Source organism: Chamaea fasciata, unplaced genomic scaffold, assembly GCF_029207755.1.
Source record: "Chamaea fasciata isolate MVZ Bird 193981 ecotype frontalis unplaced genomic scaffold, bChaFas1.0.hap1 SCAF_25, whole genome shotgun sequence".
In the NCBI taxonomy this organism is placed as follows: domain Eukaryota; kingdom Metazoa; phylum Chordata; class Aves; order Passeriformes; family Sylviidae; genus Chamaea; species Chamaea fasciata.
This window is the reverse complement of record NW_027094110.1, coordinates 3,281,324-3,303,437: the sequence shown is the minus strand read 5'-3', so window position 1 is coordinate 3,303,437 and position 22,114 is coordinate 3,281,324. Positions and strand designations below refer to the sequence as shown.

General features: G+C 55.3%; 2 long non-coding RNA genes across 2 annotated transcripts; one reads left to right on the top strand and one right to left on the bottom strand.

Moving 5' to 3' along the window:
• Positions 1-9,143: 9,143 nt before the first annotated feature.
• Positions 9,144-10,814, bottom strand: LOC136301050 (uncharacterized). The gene is made up of 3 exons (XR_010723786.1): positions 10,699-10,814; positions 10,506-10,576; positions 9,144-9,211 (listed from the first exon to the last, which is right to left on the bottom strand). It is a non-coding gene; the product is annotated as an uncharacterized lncRNA (long non-coding RNA).
• An 8,153-nt stretch (positions 10,815-18,967) lies between these two features.
• On the top strand, positions 18,968-21,907 carry LOC136301088 (uncharacterized). Its single transcript, XR_010723791.1, has 2 exons — positions 18,968-20,100; positions 21,573-21,907. It is a non-coding gene; the product is annotated as an uncharacterized lncRNA (long non-coding RNA).
• Positions 21,908-22,114: the final 207 nt, after the last annotated feature.

Genomic DNA, 22,114 nt, shown 5'->3' with positions numbered 1-22,114 from the left:
GTGCTCAGCCAAACCCTGCCTTTCCCAGGCACTGTGTGCGCAGTGTTTGTTTTCCTCAGTCCCTGACTGAAGTTGCCGTACACAGCAAATAAATATTGACTTAAACACAGTTGCTGAGACAAAACCCTGGTGAAGCCGGAGGAATTCCTTTTTCCAGCTGTTTGCAAGAGCAGGGGATGGATGTGGAGGAGGGGGAGCTGCTGCAGGAGCCCCTTTTCAGTGCCCCCATCGCCCCTCCGGCTCTCTCATGCTGTGACAGAGCAGTGCTGCAGGAAAGAAAATCAGTCCAGTGGTCAAATCCCATTCCAGCTTGGAAAAACATCTTCATTTGCCTTGAGAGGAAAAAAAAACAGATTTGGGTTTGGATTTCTCAGCCAGGAGCAAAACTCCCTGAGCATGGAACAGGTGACTGCCCACCTGCCACGGATCCTTCCCTTCCCCGGGATGCTCCTGCTCCCTCCTGGAGGAGTTGTTTAGTGCCAGAGAGCACACAGAGCCGATCCCTGGAGCCTGAGCACACAGAAAATGATGTTTGCTGGCTCTGGAATGGATCAGGGAGGGATTTAGGGACTCGGAGATCCCCCGGCACGTCCGGCAGCCTCTTTGCTGACACCGCCCTTCTCTGCAGGTCGTGCTGCTCCCCCCCCTGCGTCTGGAGATAAATCCCTTCCTGCTGTAATTACAGAAACTCATTTGCCTGTGATTAAGCAGTTTGGTGGAAGGTGTTGGAAAGGTGGGAGCTGAGCTCTGCCAGGTTGTGCTTTAATTAGGATAAAAGGGCTTCTTCCTCCCGCAGCTCCCCTGGCCCTGCCGTGGGTCTGATGGAGACAAGTTACTGTTGGCTTGACCCGTTGTTGCTGACTTAAATGAGTTCATTCAGCGCAGTGCAAGCTGTGGGGTGTAAATATGCGGCAATTATTGGTGTTTGTACTGGCAGGATCACCCCGTGCCTGCTGGGCAGCAGCTCCCTGCTGGTCACCTCCCCAGGAATGGAGGAAGAACACAAAGCAGCGCATTTAGGGGAAGAAAGGATGGCCTGGGCCTTTGAGGCACCGGGAATGAAGATTCAGCTCTTCCCATCAATTGCTTGGACAAATTGCCCGGTTCTTTATGAAATCCTAAAGCCACGAGGGACATTGAGGGTGTTTGATGCCTGTGGGATCAATGGGAGCCGGTGTCATGCTGAGGTCCAGGAGCACAGCTGGATTTCCGGGAGGCCAGGGGTGGACACTGTCCTGCTGCTCTCCTGGGGTGGATAGAGGCCCTGAGGATGGCCTGGAGGTGATGGGCAGGGCTGGGGACCAAAAATCAACCCCGGTCTGGCAAAACTGGAGCGGGGAAAGAACCCCCTGGGAAGGACTCTGTGGATGGAGCAAACTCAGCTCCAGCTGCAGGAGACTTCCCCGGGAAGTGGGAGCAGTCCGAGGAACAAGGAGAAAACACCGATCTGCCAGTGTCAACAAACTAATCGGAGTCTGTGTGGCGGCAGAGCTTGTTCCCTTTAATGTCCCCCGCTCCCCGGTGGGAGCCCGGCGACGTTAATTGCTTGCGAAGGCTCTCTGAAGTGTTCTGCTGGGAGGATGTGTTTGCGTGAGGTGCTTGTGAGAAGTGGCGATCCGAGCCCGCCTGATTCATCCCCGATCGATGACCGCCTGCCGAGCCCGGAGCGGGGGAAGGGGACACGATCGCTCCGGGATGGGCTGGGGAAGTTGCCGGTGCTCAGGAGCGTCGGGAGGAAGCGAGGAGTTGTCTGACTGCTCGGGGTCGCCTGGATTTCGTTTCTCGGGTGTAAGGACACAGCCTGGGCATCCCTCTGGGGCGGAGACTGCGTGATTTAAACGGAAAGGAGCTGCTGGGATGAGCAGAAGGATGTTCTGCAGAGCCTCACCTCAGAGCATGAGCTGCATCTGCCCGGGAGGTGCTTCTATTGTTTCCTAGTTCACATCTGCCCAATGTGGGCAGCTTCCCCTGGTGTTCATCCTCCTGCAAAGCCGTTTGACTCTCCTAGCTAACAACCCCCGTGTTTTATGAGAGGGAAGCAGTTGTTTCCCCTCCTCCCCGAGGCTGGAGCGGAGCCTTGGAGGGCTGTGCTGGCTGTGCTCTGCTGACGTGCGGGGGATGCTCCGTGCCACAGCCGCTGCTTCCTCTGCAGCACTCATCTGCAGAGGGCTGGAGTTTGGACCCGTGCGGGGCTGCGAGGTGCTGGGCAGTGCCCTCACACACCCACTCCCAGCCTTTTGTGGGGAGCTCCAGACCTGGGCAGAGGTCTCCAAGGAGAGAAGAGATCGGACCAGCCTTGGGCAGAGCAGCAGGACAATATCCCAGCCAATGCAGGGACCCTGGGATAGGATTTTAACCTCTCTAGCTCTTAAATTTCCCTTTCCCTGCGTGCTGGCCATGACAGCAGGCTTTATCCAGTGTTTGAAGAGCTCTGGGATTGAGCTCTCAGCCTTTGGGGACAAGAAGGTGACTCCAAACCCAGGTGACTCCAAACGCAGCTCCCCCGGTTCTGTCAGTGTGGGCTCTGTGCCTGTGCCAGCCAGGGCTGGTGGCTGCACTTTGCTGGTCCCACCGGCCCTGCTGAGCCGGCTGTCGGTGCCAGGAGAGGTGCTGGCTCCTCGGGAGCCTTTGGCAGAGCAGCTGGAGGCCTCTGCAAGGCAGGAACCTGCCAGGTGGCTGCTCGGAGCTTGCAGGACCATTCCTGGCTCTCAGCTCCCAGCGGGAGGGCAGGGCTGGAGCAGCCAGGCTTGCAAATGCACCAGGGCTTAAAGCAAACCTGACTGGGAGCTGCCAGGGCAAGGATGGCCACGGTGGCTCTGGCAAAACCACCCAAAGCCGGGCTGCTCCTGAGCACCAGTTAGTCAGCAGAGGAGCCTCTTTCATCCCCTGACATGCTTTTAGCAAATCTGTGTTCAGCTTCCAATTCATCTGAAGGCAGGAGTGTGTTCTCTGTATCCTGGCGTGCCCTCAGAATCAGGCTGGGCTGCCATGCGCTGCTGCTTCCCTGGGACTGGGAATTCTGGCTGCTCCTGGCTGCCTGCACAGGGCAGACCTGCAGCAAGACCCTGCTCCTCTGCCTGAGGCTGGTGGCTCTCGGGGATGGGGAGGAAACCACCCCAGGGAACGTTCTTGCCCTTTATTTTCCTTTTTATTTGTATTGCCAGTTCCACTGCAGGGATGAGGCTCCCTCAGACGGGAGCTGTCCGTGCTGGGGAGGCTCTGAGCTCCAAGCAGGTGTGAAAGATGCTGCAGTCTGCAGGGACAGGGAGAGTAAAGGCAGGATGAGTGCGAAGCTAAGGGACAGCAGATCGGTGACAAAGCCGGGATGTGACCCTGAGCTGTGTCTGTGCCTCCAGCTGCCTGTTCTGGCCCGTGGGAGGCTCCTGCTCACGTCTTGGAGCTGAGCTTAAGCTCACCTGCTCCTCCCCCTCCTCCTGCTGCAATCCTGGCCTCATTCAGTCTCACCCAGGAGAAGTTTTTGAGGGTGGCAGTGCTGCAGTGGCACGTCCAGGCTGTCAGCACTGGGGGTGGCTGAGTCACTAGTGCCACCGTCCTGTGTCACTCACAGCCTCTTCCTTCCCTGACCTGCTCCTGGCAGGGGCTGTGGGACGAGGCCAGTGTGTCCCTGAGGAATCTCTGCATTCCCCACCAGCCCGTGGGTCTCCTGTTCAGGGGGGATGGGATGGGACTGAATAGGCTCCATGGGATCCATGGGATGGGATGGGATGGGATTGAATGGGATCCATGGGATGGGATGGGATGGGATGGGATGGGATGGGATGGGATGGGATGGGATGGGATTGATTGGGATCCATAGGGTGGGATCCATGGGATGGGATTGAATAGGCTCCATGGGATCCATGGGATGGGATGGGATGGGATCCATAGGATGGGATCCATGGGATCCATGGGATGGGGTGAGATCTATGTGATGAGATGGGATGAGATTGAATGGGATCCATGGGATGGGATGGGATGGGATGGGATCCCCCATGGCAGCGGTTCCCCGTGCCCAGAGCCAGCCCCGCTCATGCCAGCACAGAAGTGGCCGTGCCAGGGCACGCGAGAGGATCCCATCTGTGCCAGCATCGTGGCCTCAGGCTGGCTCTGTCCCTCCTGTCCGTTCCAGGGGATGTCAGAACGACACCTTAAATAACTCTGGCACCTGTCCCTTCTCCTGGCTGTAAAGCGATGGCTCGGAGAGAATGGGTGGTTGTTTGTGAAAACAAAGAGCGCCCGGAATGGGCAATCACCAGAGGAACAGGGGGCCGGTGAAACGCCCATAAATCTCCAATCTGTGTTTAATTGGAGCAGGGTTCGGTTTTTAATGCCCCTCTTTGTTCCTTCAGTGAGGATTATGTCCTAACAGATGGGCAGCTCCAACTGCACCATCAGTCACCAGGCACTGAGGAAGGGCACGGGTTTGTCCGATGCCTCGAAGCTGAAGCCTGGATCCCAGTATCCCGGTATTTTCTCTCTCTCCCTCCATCCCTCTCTCCCTTCGGTGGGTGTAGGAGGAAGTTCCCCTCAGGAAAAAGCCCTGGGTGAGGCTGTACCTGGAAATCTCCGGCAGGAAAAGCCCCAGGTGAAGCTGCACCTGCCTCAGGAGGGTCCCGTCCCACCTAGAGCGCTGCTCTCTGCCGTGCTGAGCTGCACTGGTGGAGGACATTCAGAGCATCTGGAAATCTCATCCTCCGGCCTCTTGAGCACGAATCAGTTGTCGGAGGCTTGGAGCAGCTTTTGCAAGAGATTATTTGATTCCTGGCTTTCCTTTCTTCCTCCCCGACTTTTTTATTCTCCCATCAGCATTCATCTGGAAATTCCCGCTGGCCAAGGCTGGATGGATGGCCCTGGGACAGCCGGTTTCATTCTGCTGCTCTTGGTGCTTTTGAAGGCAGTAAAGTTGGGCCCTTGAAGTGCTGTCAGTAATCATTTTTATAGTGGTCAGATTGCTCATTAGCACATTTGTTTTCAGATGTTTAAGCTGGAAAGAAATCCATAGTCCTTGCATTTTTAACTTGATAAGCACTCAATAGAACAAATAGAGCTGGAAATTAGAGCAGGGCTGGACTGGAACTGAGCCCCGAGTACTCACCTTTTACTCCAAAGGTTTTGGAGGCGAGATTCTCCCACAGCTTGGGGAATCACACCCATTCCAGCCCGCAGAGAGTTCATAATAACTCCGGGTTACTGTAGTGATTAACCTGGAGGTGGAGCAGGATTTGGAGGCTGCCCCCAACCAGGACTGCTGAAAGCTTCTGCTCTGAGCTCGTGAGGAAACCAAGGGTTGGATCAAAACTTTCATTTTTAGGTCACATCCCAAAATAATCCATTTAAGAGCTCTTAACTGATGGTTCCCAGGGCTGGGAGGTAACCGGCTGGAAAAAAATCCGAGGGTGCCATGCAGGAGGGGCTTTTCCAAACCAGGTCCCGGTGTGCGTTGTGGGGTTGTCCCCGGGGTGTTCTGGCCCCGAGCTGGGCACAACTGAGCACCGGGAGGAGTCAGCGTTCCCCAAACCCCCTTCCGTGCCGGCAACAAACCGGGGAAGGGCTGCGGGACCGTGCTGGGATCATTTTATTTTTTTGTAAAGCATTTCGGGATTCAGTTGGAGGCAAGGTGCTGTGCAGATGCGAGCTCGTTAGAAGATCATTATCATTATTCACCTGCTGTGTCTGTCTGTCTCTAAATGGCATTAACTGCCAGCCTAATTCATCCACGTTCCCCTCTCACCCTCACCGTGGCAAACGCCAGCTCGCCCAGCTCGCCGGCCCCTTGCTCCTCATCCCTCCTCACTTCCCACTGGTCGCCTTGGGCTGCGTGTTATGGGAGCCTGAGGGGAAAAATCGGATTTTTTTTTCGAAGCTTTGAAATGCAGGGAGCGTGCCCAGGTGGAGCGTGTCCCCCTCGCAGCCTCGGGGCTCGGGGGGGCTCGGTGCCGCTGTGTCACGGCGCTGTCGTGGTGCTCAGAGGAGATAATTAGGATGAGGAAGCTGAAAAAATTTGCCTTGCACTTTTTTACAGCCTCTAACCCTATTAGTCAGGTCATTTGGAGTCCGGGGAGGGTTGTTTCTTGCCAGAATAGATTGCGAATGAATTGAGTTCCATTACATTGTTAATTAACAGGAATAGGAGGGAAAAAAAAAAAAAAAAAAAAAAAAAAAAAAAGGAAAGGAGGCTTTGTGATGGAGCTGGGTGACACTTTGGAGGGAAAATTAAAACCACGTGGGGATTTTCCACTGGTACTCCCACAGATGTTGCCTTGGTGCTTCACCCACCCTGCGGTTTTTGCTCCTTTTTTTGCCACTGCCACCCCCCTGGGGACCCTGAGGGGTTCTTAGCTCAGAGTGGCACAGGCAGGGCACCCGGGAGTGCAGACCCCAGCCCGGGTTTGCAGAGCCCGGTGGCGCTGCCAGCGCTGGAGGGGGAGCGGGAGGCGATTCCAGGGAGCCGCTCCCACATCCCGGCTCATCCAGGGAGCCCTTTCCACATCCCGGCTCATCCAGGGAGCCCTTTCCACATCCCGGCTCATCCAGCGAGCGGCTCTCACATCCCGGTTCATCCAAGGAGCCTCTCCCACATCCCGGCTCATCCAGGGAGCCGCTCCCACATCCCGGCTCATCCAGGGAGCGGCTCTCACATCCCGGCTCATCCAGGGAGCCCTTTCCACATCCCGGCTCATCCAGGGAGCGGCTCTCACATCCCGGTTCATCCAAGGAGCCTCTCCCACATCCCGGCTCATCCAGGGAGCGGTTCTCACATCCCGGCTCATCCAAGGAGCCTCTCCAGCATCCCGGCTCATCCAGAGAGCCCTTCCCACATCCCGGCTCATCCAAGGAGCCTCTCCCACATCCAGTTCATCCAGGGAGCTGCTCCCACATCCCGGCTCATCCAGGGATCCTCTCCCACACCCCGCTCATCCCGGGGTGCCCAGCTGGACCTCCCCGAGTTCCCGCAGTGCCCAGAGCGCCCGTTCTGCACCAGGGTCCCGCCGCCTGTGATGTGCCAGACATGGCTGAGGTGTCTGGGGGGCCGGGCGGGCTCTTATCAGCCGCTCACACTGTCTCAGAACCCTTCTGCTGAGCGCCTTTTGTCCCCTAATAAACTGATAAAGGCCTGTAATCCGCCGGTGGCTGATGGCAGGGCAGCCCCGCGCTGCTGTGCCAGCGCAGATAAGGCAGCTCCGTGCCAGCAGGGATCCGCCAGCAGCCGGGAAAGGGCGGGATGGGGCTGATCCGGCTGTCCCTGGCTTGTGCTGGGAGAGGGGATGAGACTCGGTGACAGAGCGGTGAGGACGGACTTGTCCAGCCTCTCTCTTCACCTGCTGTGGGGGTTTTGCGGTGCTCAGACAGACAGGCTCCTGTCCTGGCTCTGTCCCATGGAACGCAGGCACAGCTCGCCCTCCCAAAGCCACTTCCCAGCCTAGAGTGATACCAGGGATATCCGGGCCACAGCAGGCACCACCGAGCCTCTTGTAGCCACGTGTGCACACGTCGGAGTCGTCCAATTTGCCAAGCAATGAGCAGGGAGGAGGGAAAAGAGGTTTAATTCCGTGTTTTTACCATCTTGTCAGCGCTCTCTTCTGGGGGTGGCTGATCTCTGACCTGGAGTAGCCACACTCCTTGTTTAGCAGAGTCTGGGCTTGTTCTCTTGGTTCCTAACAATGGAAAACAACTCATTAGCACGAGGAAGGAGCGGCCCTGGAGACTCTCCCCCTGCTTTTTTGCACAGCACAAGGATGGAATCTCTTTCTCCTGGCGCTGAGCAGCATTGCGGGCTCACCTCCGTGTCCTCCTCCTCCTCCTCTGCCCCCGCATTCCAGGGTTAACGCCGGCTTCTCCCTCCCTTTGATGCGGGGTGTGGAGCTGGGGGCAGCAAATCAAAAGTGGGATCAAATTTCCCCCTGCCTTCTCTCCTTAATTGTGTGCATTTATGTATCTGTTGCTGGTGTCGGAGGGAGCGGGCTCAGCCCACAACCCGCTGTGTGGGGATGGGAAATGAAGCTCCAAGACGGGCCTGACAGCGGCTGGCGAGGGCCTGATCAATCAGGACGTAATAGAAAAATGGCTCTGGCTCCTGAAGGGAAGGGAAGCAAAGGATTTGATTAAAAAGTAAGGCAGTGACTGGGTGGAAGGGACGTGGCAGAGGCGGATGAATCACCGGAGAGTTATGGGGGGAGGTTTGGGTCTGGGAGCAAAGTGAGGGACTCTGTCACCCCTCCGGGCTGACCTCTCTCATCACTGACTGTCCTGGCTCTCCTTGCCCTTTTCCTGATGGGAATCTTGGCTTCCTGAAGGCAAAGCTGTGGTGGGGAGGTGGGAGTGGGACTGCCCTGCAGTGGAGTGATGCTGCCTGGGGTGGTCTCTGGGAGCAGGACATGGGAAACATCAAACCCAAGGCCTGAATCCACTTGAAGAAGAGACGAAATTGTCCCCAGATGGCAAATCCTGGTGTCTCAGTCGTTTGCGTATCCCTGCTCCTGCCTGTGAGCTCCGGAGCTGTGCCAGGCTCCTTTCCAGAGCTGGGTGCAGGTGCTGGCCCTGCTGGCATTTGGTGTGGGCAAACAGGCACTAAATAATCGGCAGCTCATCGATCCAAGGTCACCCATGCCAAGGTGTGATCGATAGGAGCGGACAGCTGAGTGGTTCTGTAATGAAGTGCCTTCACCTTAGTGGATTTGGGAGAGAGTGAGGGTATGGGAGATTAAATCCTCCTGCCATCGACAGCTCATCAAGCAAAAGATATATTAATGAAGAAAAATTATGCTTGCCGAGCCCTGAGGGGAGGAATCGAGCTGCTGGGAACTGTTTGTGCTCTTTGGGGGAACATCAGCCAGGGGAGCAGCTCCGCTGCCTCCCAGCAGCCCGCTCCCAGCAGGACTGGTGGGAACTCCCCGAGCAGCCTTCGAGGGCTTTGAAGGGATTAGGGAATCACAGAGGGAATTTGCCACGGCTGCTGCTGCAGCCCGGCGTGAGGCTGGTGAGGATCTGGCTGTGCCATGCTAAAAGCCACTGATGTCCTGCCAGCCTGACAGGCTGTGACTGCAGGGGAGGGCACCGTGCTGTGCCCAGCCCTGCCTGGGCTGCCCTGGAGCCCTCAGGGGAGAGACAGAGGCTGGGAAGTGCCGGTTTCCCAGCAGGTTCCAGGATGCCACAAGCAGAGAGGAGGGTTTGGCAGTCTCTGGAGGGTCCGGTGGCATCAGGCTGGTGGTGTCTGAAGCAGAGAAATGAGAGGAGCAGGGTTAGATCCTGCATTTCCAGCATCCGGGTTAGATCCTGCTCCCCTCCTCCTCTGGCTGGCAGCAGGAAGGCGAGAAAGTGAATAACGCTCAAACCCCTGAGGACCTGCGGTGACAGCAGCCCCTGACATCTCCCCCACCTGCTTTTCCCAGACAAACTTTCAGCCGTGATCCACACCCTGCTTTATTGAGCTCTATTTCCTGCAGCCTAACTACAGCGAGGAATTGGCAGCAGCCGCTCTGGCCGGCGGCGCGGAGCGGCCGCGCTCGGCCGCGGGGCCCTCGGGGTTTTATTGCCCTGCCAAGCCCCTACATCACGGTGACAAGGACATAATTACATATCGGACCGGGGAGGATGAAGCGCCCGGCACCTCCTAAACGTGTCAACATGATTTGAGAGGTTTGGGCTCGGCTGGACTTGGCGGGCATTGGATTGTAGACTCCAATCACACGGGCATCCGGGGGATCAATAGCCTCACACCTCCAGGCACCGGCTGCAAGGTGAGGGACGGGGGCGCCGGGTGTCGGGGACATCGATTAAGTTGATGTATGGCTTGGGTTTGGGGTTAGTCACTCTCCCTTTCGTGCTGGGAAGAGGAAATCTTGTGGGCAGACCAAGCCTTGGCAGCTCCATCCCACGGCAGCAGTTGGCAGCAGCTTTCCTGCGGCAGGACAGGACCCTCGGCCCCTTTCCCCTCCTTCTTACCTCCTGACTCTCAGGTGGGCAAAGAGCCGGACTTGCCACTCATCCCACTCCGTTCCCTGTGTCCTTCTCTGTCCCCACGTCCCTCTCTGTCCCCCCTGTCCTCCACCCTCACCGTGTCCACAGGACCAGGTCTCCCCTCCACACCACCACGTGCTGGAGGATGCTCAGCCCAGCCCCTCTCTGTCCCCACTCGTTCAATGTGACAAATTAATTTCCCAGTGCTCCGGCCCCAGGACTCTCCTGGAATGTCCCACCCTGGCCCCAGCTCAGCTGGTGCCCCACGACGTGGCACCTGTCTGGGGCTCCTCTACCAGCCCCGATTAGCTGGTGCCACTTAAGAGGAAAACACCTGCAAACAAATTGAATGTTTCTAAGTGCAAATTGGTTTTTCAACTGCTCGAGATTTAAAGTGGCACTACTGCGAAATAACATTATTTTAGGGCCTGTGTCCTTGGAATACAGATATTCTTTTCTCTCGGGTTGTCCTGGAGGAATGTGCTGTGTGGGGAAGGAGAGGGAGATGGGAAGAGGCACATCCCTTGTGGAGTGCAGGAAGTTTTTACCTGGCTCCTGGCACTGTGCAAGGCAGGCAGGTCCTGGGAGGCTGGTTGGACTGGAAGGTCTTGGATTGCATCTGGAACAGCCAGTGGGTTAGGATTAGGGTTAGCATTAGGGTTAGATCTCACACCTGCCCTGCTGTCCTGAACTGCTTCCAGCCTGCTGCTCACACGGCAGGGAAGGGAGGACACACAGCACCTGCAAAAGCAGAGCTGAGAGGTGCCTGTGCAGGTCCCTCCTGTCCGGGGGGGAGGAGATGATCCCTGCTCCGGTGGGTTGGCTCAGGCCTTGAAGCTGATGGATCCAAACTGATGGCTCCCACCCTACGGCCCCTGGTGAGGCTCTGAGCCGTGCTCAGCACCCTCCAGAGCTCCCCTCCCCTCTCTGCACGCTGCTTTTCCACTCCATCACCTCTCTCGGCGGGAGCAGAGCCGTGCTGCCAACGCCAGGGTTGATCTTTTCTGACATTTAGCACCACTCCTGGCGGCAGCTGTGCCTGTTTAATTCACCTGTTGCTCTGCCCCCCATCAATCACTGTCAGTGTGGGAGCAGATCTGACACGGGGTGATGGCAGGGAGGAGTGTGGGGGGCTGGGTGAGACCCCCTCAATTTTTTTGGGGGTGGGGACATCCATGAGGAACCGGTGCTGTTGGTCCCCTGTCCCAGCGTGCCTTGGCCTGCTGGGCTCTTCAGCAAAGCTGGTGTGTTTTATTGATTAGTGATATTGATTTGCTGTCTCAGCTCCTCATCCCCCCCACCCCCCCCCAGCAAACCCACCCCGTCTTTTGAGGGAACTGATGAGGTTCAAGCTGTGGAGCCTTCCAGGGTTTTGTGGAAGTTTCCATCCCACCAGCCCCTGGAACAACTCAAAAAGCTCAGCAGCAGAGCAAAATGAAGACAAAGCAGCTCGAGGTCTCACTTGCTGCCCTTTGCAAGAAGAAATTACATGAATATACCTGCGAGCCCGGGTGTAATAACAAAGCTGAAATTCCACAAATTTGGGTGCAGGAGGGGCTGAGCTGGCTGCTCCTGCCACGAGCCAGGGCTGTGATTGATCTTCCAGCACGGAGAGGGAAATGCAGCAGCTCTGTGTGAGTGATTTTTGCAGGGATGGTTTGCACGGCTCCACTCCTGCTGCGGCTCTGAGCAGGCTGCTCTGTGCCACAGAGGAGACACCCAGCCCTGTGTTCCCACCCCAAACCTCCCTCCTGGGGTGTTTGCAGCTCAGTGGCTCAGGATCGAGCCATTCCCTGGGATCCAGCCCTGTGGGATCTGCTCTGGCAGCAGGTGGGAGCAGTGCTGGACCAGCTGTTGGGGCTGTGGGATCAGCCCCGAGCCCGCTGTGTGGCTTTTGGGGCAGGAACAGGTGTTTTGTGCATTTGCAGATGTTCTGAGCAAATCTCTAACGCTCACAGATGGGCTTCGAACCTCCAGGGCTGCTCTCAGCTTGTTGGCACCTTGGATGTGAGGCTGGCTTGGGATGAGCTCGGGAGGGTTTCTGCTGGGGTTTGGGGCCTCAGGTTTTGATCCTCTGCGAGTGATGGGTTCTCCTTCACCCCCCAGTCCCAAGAGACAAATTCACCCCTCTTTCCAAATAAATCTCAGACCCTCTTCGCTTGTCTGAGGTTTCCCAGTTTTCCTGGGCAGTGGCACAGGGTGCTCTCATCCCTCCACTCAAGCTCTGCAGGGATGTCCTGGCTCACACCTGGCCTGCAGGTAGCTGAGCCTCCCCCTCCAGCAGGGCTGGTTTATGGGGTCTCAGCGTGGAGGGGCTGCAAAGAGGGAGGAGAGGATTTTTGCTCCCTGCAAAGAGGGAGGAGAGGATTTGCTGGAGCAGGAAGGGCTCTCCAGCCTGGGAAGGGGGAGCTCCAGTGGGCGAAGGGGCAGCCAGAGCAAGTGCTCCCAGCTGATTCCCTAAACCCTGGAACACGAGGATTTATAAGGGAACGGCTGCCAGAGCAGGAGCCAGCAGGGTGAATGGAGCTGCTCTAATGGATATTAAGTGATTTGCGGGCCTGCTGCTTGCAAACACAGCTGTAAATAGCAAAGGGGAGGGGGGGGCAGATGAAGGAGGCTCAGACTCTTTAGCGGCGGCGTGTGAAAAATGGGGAGAGGTTCCTGGGCAGGGCTGGAGCAGCCGGAGAAACAAAAGCTGCAGCATCTATTTTCATATCTTTTATGTCTTCCTTGCACTTCATCTTGTTTAGCTCCGCAATTAAATTTTAAGACGCGTAAGAGTGTTCGCTTACACACTTGGATTCTTCGCAGATTGAATTATTTAATAGAGTGTGGAGCGGCTCCATGATCTCGGAGCTGTGGCACCGAGCGCAGCCAGGCAGAAAATTAATAAACACTGGCTGCCGCCGCCGCGCCGCCCCCGCCCGCCGCCCCCTCCCCACCCCTGCTCCAGCCTTTCCGCCGGGATTTCCTCCTTCCCTTCCCCTCTGCTTCCTCCTTTGCCATGCCCGTTTCTCCTCCTGCTCCTCGCTGCTGTTGTTTCAGCCCCTCGGGAGCAGGGATGTCCAGCCCACGCTGCTGCAGGGCACTGGGCTGCTCATATCCCATCCCTGGGGGAGCTCCATCCCCACCAGCCCCTGTGCATTCCTGCAATGGCATTCCTTGCCCTGGAGTAAATCGCATTTCAAACGCCATCACCTTTTGTCTCTCGCTCCTTCTCCCTTGCTCCCCCGCCAACAAAGTTGTCCTTCTCTCCCTTTCCTTTCTTTCCTGGTAACCTTTCCAGGCAACAAATTGCAGGGGGCAATTACGCCGTGTGCTAAAGAGAACATGAAGGCAGCCACAATTTCAGCGGAGGATGTTGCTCGGCAAGCAGCGACACAAAAGCGGGCTGTGAAATTCATCAAATTGCCGGTTGGCTGGAGCACACATTTACAATGCACCCGGAGCCCCAGCAAATTATCTGAAATCAGTTTGTTATTTCTTCTCCTTTTATTTCCCCCCTTTTTACAAGGAACCAAATAAAAAGGTTTGAAAATTGCTGTTGAAGAAAGGGTCTGGCCTCTCTTTCCTCGGAGACTCCGGCGGTTTTCCTCCATCGATTCTTGGCTGGAATGTGCTGGGGTTCGTGGCCGGTGCTGGAATCACTGAATCCTCAACTGGTTTGGGTTGGAAGGGACCTCAAAGCCCATCCTGCCATGGGCAGGGAGATCCTCCAGGGTGTTCCAAGCCCCATCCAGCTTTGCCTTCTTCCCACAGAGCCTCCCCTCACGGTGACAGTTGTTGGATATTGTGGTGGCATTTGTGGGGCCACCCCCTGTGGGTGACAGTAACAGAGGCACCAGCAGGGCCCCACATCCTGGCCCCATTTCCAACACCACCCTGTGATCCCAACCCCTCTCCTCAGGGAGAGAGCTGCTGGAGAGCATCCTTCCCTTCCCAAAAGCTGCAGGGTGAAGCTTCCTGCTGGACTGGACTGAGATTATTTCATCTCCTTTCCAGCCCGTTTTTCCTTTTCCGACTGCTGCCTTCCCCACTCCTCCCCGAGGCTTTTTGGCAAGCCTGAGGGCAGGGGGTCAGGCAGTGCTGCTTTCCTGGCCCCCACTGCTGGGTGGAAATAGATCTGGTGGAATTGAAATTCTGGAGGGAATAACGGACACAGCAGAGAAGCAGCTAAAACACCTCTCTAATTGCTAATCGATAACCTAAAGAAACGCTGCCCTGGCTGAAACCTGCTCCGGGGGAAAAAAGAACAAAAATCCCCATGATTTGTTCCGTGAGTCGAATGAGGGGTTTATTTGTCTGGTTTCTGCTTTGCTGCTCCTCCTCTCACGTTCTTTGGAACCCCTACACCGCAGGTTGGGGGTTTATGAAGTCGTCACCTGCCCCTCGCTTCCCAACCCTGCGGAGGAACTTTGGGCTCTGCAGCCAGACCGGCGCTAATCCCCTGTAATTGAATCATCCTCTGGATGTTATTTGGCGGCTCCGAAACAGTTCTGTTCTCGAGTCATATTTTTATTAGCTTTGGTGTGGCTGCAGAGCAGGGTTTTTTTTCAGCTGTAATATCATTTCCTTGCTTTCCACGCCGGCTGCAGCGCTGCTCTTTATTGATGTGCTGCACGGATTTTTGGGGCTGTCCTAGAAAAAATTCCTCGCAGGTGTTCGGAGAGGTGAATTCCCACTCCCTAAGGGGGGCTGTGGTCTCTCCAAGGAGGAGCAATTAAGGGACAAGAGGAGAATCTTCCTGATCTCCCATCGCAGAGTTGGCAGCTCGGCAGGGTTGTCACCATTCCCGGGTGCTGGATGGGATTTCCTCCATCCTTTGGGAACGGGAAGGGAGATTTACGGGACACCCCTATCCCTGTAGGGTCTCTGCCACCTGTCCCAAAATTACCCGTTCCAAGGGTAATCTGGATTACTCCAGGGATTGCTCCCGTGGAAGAAGAAATCCTGGATCAGAGGAGAGTGGGAAGGAGCCGGGGTCGGGCTGAGCTGCCGGGGCTGCGGGAGGGATTTGTTGAATCCTGAAATTGCCTGAATTCCTTTTGATTATTCGCGGCGCTTCTCTACGGAACTAAATAAAGTAAAATAAATCAGGGAAGCAGAAGGCAATCCTGGAGCAGTTAGAGGGGATCAGTGGCGAATTGAATAATTCATTCAGGAGAGAAAAGGAGCTATTTGCCATGTCACTCTTATCTTGATTGTATTTACAGACAGGAACTTTTGACAAGGAAATTACCTGTAAATTCTTCTTTTATTTTTTCCCCTTCTTTCTTCAATCTAGAAAATAACACACAGGAAGATTTCCTGCAGGGTTTTGTTTTCTTTTTTTTTTTTTTTTTCTTTTTTTTTTTTTTTTTTTTTCACTAAGGCAATTTGAGGGATTTCTGAAAAAAACCCCTGGAATCTTGTGACCTCCGCAGGAGCCCATGGAAAGCTGCTGCTGTGACTGAAACAGAGCTAATGGCAGCTGGAAGTCGGGAAGGAAAGGAGGGCAAAATTGATCCTGGGTGCTTCCAAAGAGAGATGGAGGCCGGAACTTGGAGCTGGGGTTGGAGCAGGAGGGTCTCTGAGTGGGACCTGGCGTGGTTGGAGTCACTGATCAGAGTTTTCATCTCTTGGAAGCGGAAATTCTGGGATTTTGGGGTTGGTAGGGAGGATTCTGCAGGGCAATCTGGGAATATAGAGTGCCCCAGCTCCTACCGAGCCATCAGGATCGTTTGATTTCCAAAGACATCATCTGGAGTGAAAGATAACTCCACAAATATTAATCCCGCAGAATTCCTTCAGCAGAGAGAGACCCACGGGCTTAAAAATGAATTTACAGCTCTTGTACCTCGTGTTTACTTTCCCTTCTTGAGAGATAGGGCACTTTGGGGATCAAATTCTGTTTTTCCACCCTAAAGAGTGGCCCTGGAGGGAGCTCACAGAAACCCAGCCTGGGACAGACCCTGCCACAGAGAAGCTCCAGTTCTGCCTCTGTTGCTGTGATTTGTTTTCTGGGTGGTGCTAGGGAAGCTCCAGCCATTCCCAATCCTCCCATTCACAGTTTTGGGGAAGCTTCAGCCATTCCAAATCCTCCCATTCACAGTTTTGGGGAAGCTCCAGCCACTCCCAATCCTCCCATTCACAGTTTTGGGGATGGTCCAGCCATTCCCAATCCTCCCTTTCACAGTTTTGGGGATGTTCCAGTCATTCCCAATCCTCCCATTCACAGTTTTGGGGAAGCTTCAGCCATTCCCAATCCTCCCATTCACAGTTTTGGGGAAGCTTCAGCCATTCCAAATCCTCCCATTCACAGTTTTGGGGAAACTTCAGCCATTCCCAATCCTCCCATTCACAGTTTTGGGGTGCTCCAGCCATTCCCAATCCTCCAATTCACAGTTTTGGGGAAGCTCCAGCCACTCCCAATCCTCCCATTCACAGTTTTGGGGAAGCTTCAGCCATTCCAAATCCTCCCATTCACAGTTTTGGGGAAACTTCAGCCATTCCCAATCCTCCCATTCACAGTTTTGGGGTGCTCCAGCCATTCCCAATCCTCCAATTCACAGTTTTGGGGAAGCTCCAGCCACTCCCAATCCTCCCATTCACAGTTTTGGGGAAGCTTCAGCCATTCCAAATCCTCCCATTCACAGTTTTGGGGAAACTTCAGCCATTCCCAATCCTCCCATTCACAGTTTTGGGGTGCTCCAGCCATTCCCAATCCTCCCATTCACAGTTTTGGGGAAGCTCCAGCCACTCCCAATCCTCCCATTCACAGTTTTGGGGAAGCTTCAGCCATTCCCAATCCTCCCATTCACAGTTTTGGGGAAGCTTCAGCCACTCCCAATCCTCCCATTCACAGTTTTGGGGTGCTCCAGCCATTCCCAATCCTCCAATTCACAGTTTTGGGGAAGCTCCAGCCACTCCCAATCCTCCCATTCACAGTTTTGGGGAAGCTTCAGCCATTCCAAATCCTCCCATTCACAGTTTTGGGGAAACTTCAGCCATTCCCAATCCTCCCATTCACAGTTTTGGGGTGCTCCAGCCATTCCCAATCCTCCCATTCGCAGTTTTGGGGATGCCCCAGCCACTCCCAATCCTCCCATTCACAGTTTTGGGGAAGCTTCAGCCATTCCAAATCCTCCCATTCACAGTTTTGGGGAAGCTTCAGCCATTCCCAATCCTCCCATTTGCAGTTTTGGGGAAGCTTCAGCCACTCCCAATTCTCCCATTCACAGTTTTGGGGAAGCTTCAGCCATTCCCAATCCTCCCATTCACAGTTTTGGGGAAGCTTCAGCCATTCCAAATCCTCCCATTCACAGTTTTGGGGAAGCTTCAGCCATTCCCAATCCTCCCATTTGCAGTTTTGGGGATGCCCCAGCCATTCCTGATCCTCCCATTTGCAGTTTTGGGGAAGCTCCAGCTGTTCCGGATCCTCCTGTTTGCCTGGAGAGGAAGTTGTGACGGGAGCAGAGCACGAAGAAGCACTCGTGGGGAGCTCTTGTCTCCTGAGCTCAGCCTCGTGGATAATTGAGTTGTTGTAATGAAGTCTGGGCTTGCTTCTTCAAGAAGGAATTTGTTTTGGAAAGAGACTCTTGACTTAATTTAGATTTCATGCTCATTCCCGGTGCTTGCTGCCTGCGCTGGAGGTTTGATGGGCCAATTGGGTAATTCCTGGAGGTCGAGTGGGACCAGGATGTGGCTCTCCAAGGAGTTTGGGGGTGGAATAAGCAGCCCGTGGTCCTGTGGCAGCAGTCACAGAGCTGCAGAGGCTCTGAGCTCAGGCAGCTCCACCACAGACAGGGCTGAGCCCAGGTCTGACCCCGTGGGAGGTCCCACATCCATGTGGTGGTGACATCCTGGAGTCCCCAAAGGACCCAGGGGCTGAGTTTGGGTTTGTCTGGTGGAGCACGTTCTCCAGGCTAAGGAAAGAAGAGATTTTCCCTGTTCTGCTCCAGCTGAAATGGTGGAAATACAGGGATGGACCTGCCAGTGCCCCCTTACCCAGGGAGACACAACTGGGGAATTCCTGGAGGTTGAGGAGGACCAGGACGTGGCTCTCCAAGGAGGTTAGGGATGGAATAACCAGCCAGTGGTCCTGCGGCAGCAGTCGCTGAAGGTCTGAGCACAGGTCTGACCCCACAGAACACCCAGAGCGTCCGTGGGGTGGTGACATCCTGGAGTCCCCAAGGAGCTGGGGGCTGAGTTTGGGTTTGCCTGGTGAGGCACGTTCTCCAGGCTGGGAAAAGAAGAGTTTTCCCTGTTCTGTTCCAGCTGAAATGGTGGAAATACAGGGATGGAGCTCCTTACCCAGGGAGACACAAACCCTTTCCAACCAGGATTTCTCCTCTGCTGCTCCCTGGGAGATTCCCCTCCTGCGTTCTGGATGGAACCTCCGCAGGCTCCATAACTCATCTCTGAGAGCACATAAAAGCAACAAGCAAACAACTTCCTTTCCCTTCGTTTGCGAGTTTTGGTTTTAAACAATATGTTTCCAGGGATGAATGTTGGCAGCACTTGAAATAAGTTGTATTAATTAATGAACGAAGCACTTAATTTCGGTTTAATGGGGTAATCCTTTGCCGCGTGTTACATAAATAGTAATTGAATATTAAGAACGTATTGAACAGGATTTCACCACTGGGAGAGATGGAGTTTATGTCATCCCTGTTATTGCTCAGCTCCAGCCTGGTCTCAGCGTGGGAAACGTGGATTCAAAGGCTCTGGAAGTCAATGCAGAAAAGCTCCGAGGTGTGTGTGGAGCTCAGGGTGAGAAATTCAGGCTTTTGTTCTTCCCCAGTCCATGGCCTGACCCGAAACCGGGCTGGGCAGGAGAGGCTTCCTTGCATCGACCCAGACATCCTCCCAAACACTCCGAGGATGAAAGGAACCCCTGGTGTGGGGGAGCCCCAGGTCTGGGGCTTTGCTTTGATGGCTCTGCTGGGTCTGGGGAGCGTCAGGAGGGGTCCCTGACATCCCTTCGCCGCCCAGGCTGGGGAAAAGCTGTCCCAGGGCACCCTCTGGGTCTGCCTGATGCCCTCCCAGCCCCCCACTCCTGGGAAATGCTGTCCCACTCCCTTCCTTGCTCCTGGGGGAAATCTGCCGCCTTCCTTTTACTCTGGGATTTATTTATTTATCGCCACTCAACTACATCATTGCAAAATGTGAGTGATAAACCCCTCCAATTACTGCTCATCCTTGTTCGAGGAATAATTAGTGTGCTCCAAACGCGGAGCGGTTCCTCACGACGGGAAATTCAGCCTTCAACGATATTTCCCCTGCAACTCCTGCTGCATAATTCAGCACTGATTACACAAGAGTTTTGCTCTGTCTGGCCCTAAAACTTTCCCTCCTTTCCACATCTCAGCATGGAACACTGAAGATGCTGCAGGCCCTGCTCCAGGCACTGGCCCAGGGATGTTTCAGCAGCTCCGGAAATGATATTGGGCCCCTAAATCCTGCCCTGCTGGAGCAGCAGACCTCGAGATGCTCCCACTGCTCCCTCCCTGCATCTCTGCCATCTCCACCAAACCCCAAAATGCAGATTTGAGCATTTAGCCCAACCCTGGCGCTGGGAGTTGAGTTGATCACAGAGTTTCTCCGGCTCTCAGTTGTTGTTATCCCTATTTTTTTATTGTTTTTATTCTAGAAAAAACTGCTTCCAACCTCTCCCCTCCGTGTCCCTGCAGCCTGGCCGGGTGATGGACGAAGCAGGGCGGTGATTTAGCGATTGTTTCCCACCAGGGGCAGAGGAGTGGGGGGGGGATGGAGACATATTTCACTCGTGACTCAGCTCCTGCCACCTGGGAGCGGCTGTGACAGGTGGGGAGAGCTGCACAATCCATCTCCCGCGCTGGGAGGAGCCGGGGACTCACGGCAAATCCGCTTTGGAGCATCTCTGCTCCACCTGGGGACGCCGGCCCGGGTGACACGGGAGGGTTGAGTGTGAGGAGAGGGGGGACTGAGCTGGGGGAGCCTCTGCCCGTCCCGGTTCCTGCACGGAGGCAGCAGCTCTGTGGCTGCTCCCTGCGCAGCCCACTTCTCTCTCTGTGCTAATTAAATGGGACAGGAACACGGACCTGGCTCTGCTGGATGAGAAATCAACTGGAAGGTGGCTCCTTTCCCGAGCCCTGCCGCTTCAGCAGCCGGTCTGGAGGGAAGGTGAGAGGAGGAGGAGAATATCCCTGGATTAAATGTAATGAAAATAAATACATCAGCTCTGCGAGGAGCAGACGGGACCCGATTAGGGAGCAGCAAGTCCGGCCCGTTCCTCAGGAGCTGTGACTTTGGCGCTGGCTCAGAGCCTGCTCAGTGGCTTGGTGGCTTTTTGGGAGGCGCAGGAACGATGCCTGGGAGGCAGGAGAGACAGCCTGGGAGACAATGATGGATGAAGTGATGCTTCACGGCGCTGGCACAATGCCCGCCCGTGAGGCAGTTATGCTGGATGCTAAACTCCAAATGGTGATTAAATGGTGCTGGAGCGGAAGGAGCGGGCTGGAGGATGGAGGCTGTGACCTCTTGGGCAGCTCCTGGAGGGTTTGCTCGGCAAAACTTCCTCCAGAGCTGCACAGAGGTGTGGGGGATTCATGGGGTTGTTTGGGTTCGTCACACATAAATTTTTAGGTGCCTTAAGCAAATGGGTGTTTCTCTAAATTGACGGAAATGAGAAAGTTGTGGTCTCTCCCATGGTTTGTTCAGCACCCCAGCACTGCCTCCTGCCTCTGGTGCGAGACCAGCACCTGCCTCCTCTCCCCATTCCCCTTCTTACAAATCCTGGGAGGTGGAAGAGGTGAGAGCCAGAAGGTGACTGCCCCCAGCCCGGGCTGAGGGGTCTGGCCCTGCCCTGATTGAGGTTAATGAGGGATTTGTGCGTGTCCTGCTGGGCTCTCCCTGTCCATGCCGGATCCTCCCTGGCCGTTCCAGGCTCTCCCTGGCCATTCCAGACCCTCCCTGGCTGCCCTGGCCGCTGCCCGGGGCTGTTTACAGGCAGGGTTTGGTTTCAGGTCCGTCTCAGCCCCGCCGTGTCTCACAGTGACATTTCCCGTGGTGAGGATCAGGACGGAGACGCTCGAAAGCCACAGCGGGGAAGGACGGGGAGGGAGATGCGGGATGAAGGACGGGAAAGGGCTGGAGGAGAGGATTAGGGGAACAGTAATAGGAAGTGAAAGGAAAACAAAGTTCAAGTCAGGCCCCGTGGACGAATAAATGCCAGGACGGTTGGGTGGTCAGGAAGGCTCCGGCAGAGGCTGTGGGATCCTTCAAAAGGCAATTAAATGCTCTCCTGGGGGAATGGGCTTACTGGAGAGGATAACCACTTGGGACTTCTCCAGTCCCTGCTACCCTTAATAATCTCCCAGCAACTTGAGCCAGCTGGTGGCTGAAGGCAACAGCCAGGACTTCCTGGAGGAGCTGGGAATGTGGAGGATCCCGGGGCTGTGGGCAGGCCGTGCAGTGTCACTCGGGATGGGGGTTATGGGGAAAGCTGCGAGGGAGGAATCATCCTGGTTCTCTGCCTTGGGCCCCAAGCATCCCAAAAATCCAAATTCCTCTGTCCCAGGGAGGAACAGAAAGTCATGGCTGCCTTTATTTTATTTTTATTTTTCCTTTTTTTTTTTTTTTTTTTATTCCTATAGGAACAAATTTTGTGAGGAGATCTCGGGAAATGGAAAAATAATTACTCCCTTCAGCACAGCACTTCGGGGACAGCTGATCTCAGGGAGCTGCAGCTGAGTGACACCTCTCACAACATGAAACGTGCAGGAGGAGACAGAGGGCTGGAAATGACTTCCCGGGCACAGCCTGGCCACGGCACCCTGTCCCACGGCCCTTGCTGTGCCCTGTCCCCCCAAACCGCCGGGGTGGTGGCTCAGGATGTGGCTGCTGCCAGCACCAGGACACCCCTGGGCTGTGGCGGAGGCTTGAAGTGCAATTTCCATTTTAATAAAGGAAGTTGTGTTTTTTTCACTCATTTGCATTTAAATCACCCGTGTTTCATAACCCAGTGTCCCTCTTAAAGGGGCTCTCCGGGCTCTGCTGAGCTCGGGGGGAGCAGAGGGGGGGTTTTACTGCCCCTGCTCACACTGGGGGCTGATAATGGCACTTTTAGGCTCACCTGCTGACCCTCAGCCATGGGGGCTGGAGCATCTCAGACCTTTCCATAGTGTTGGGCAGCCCT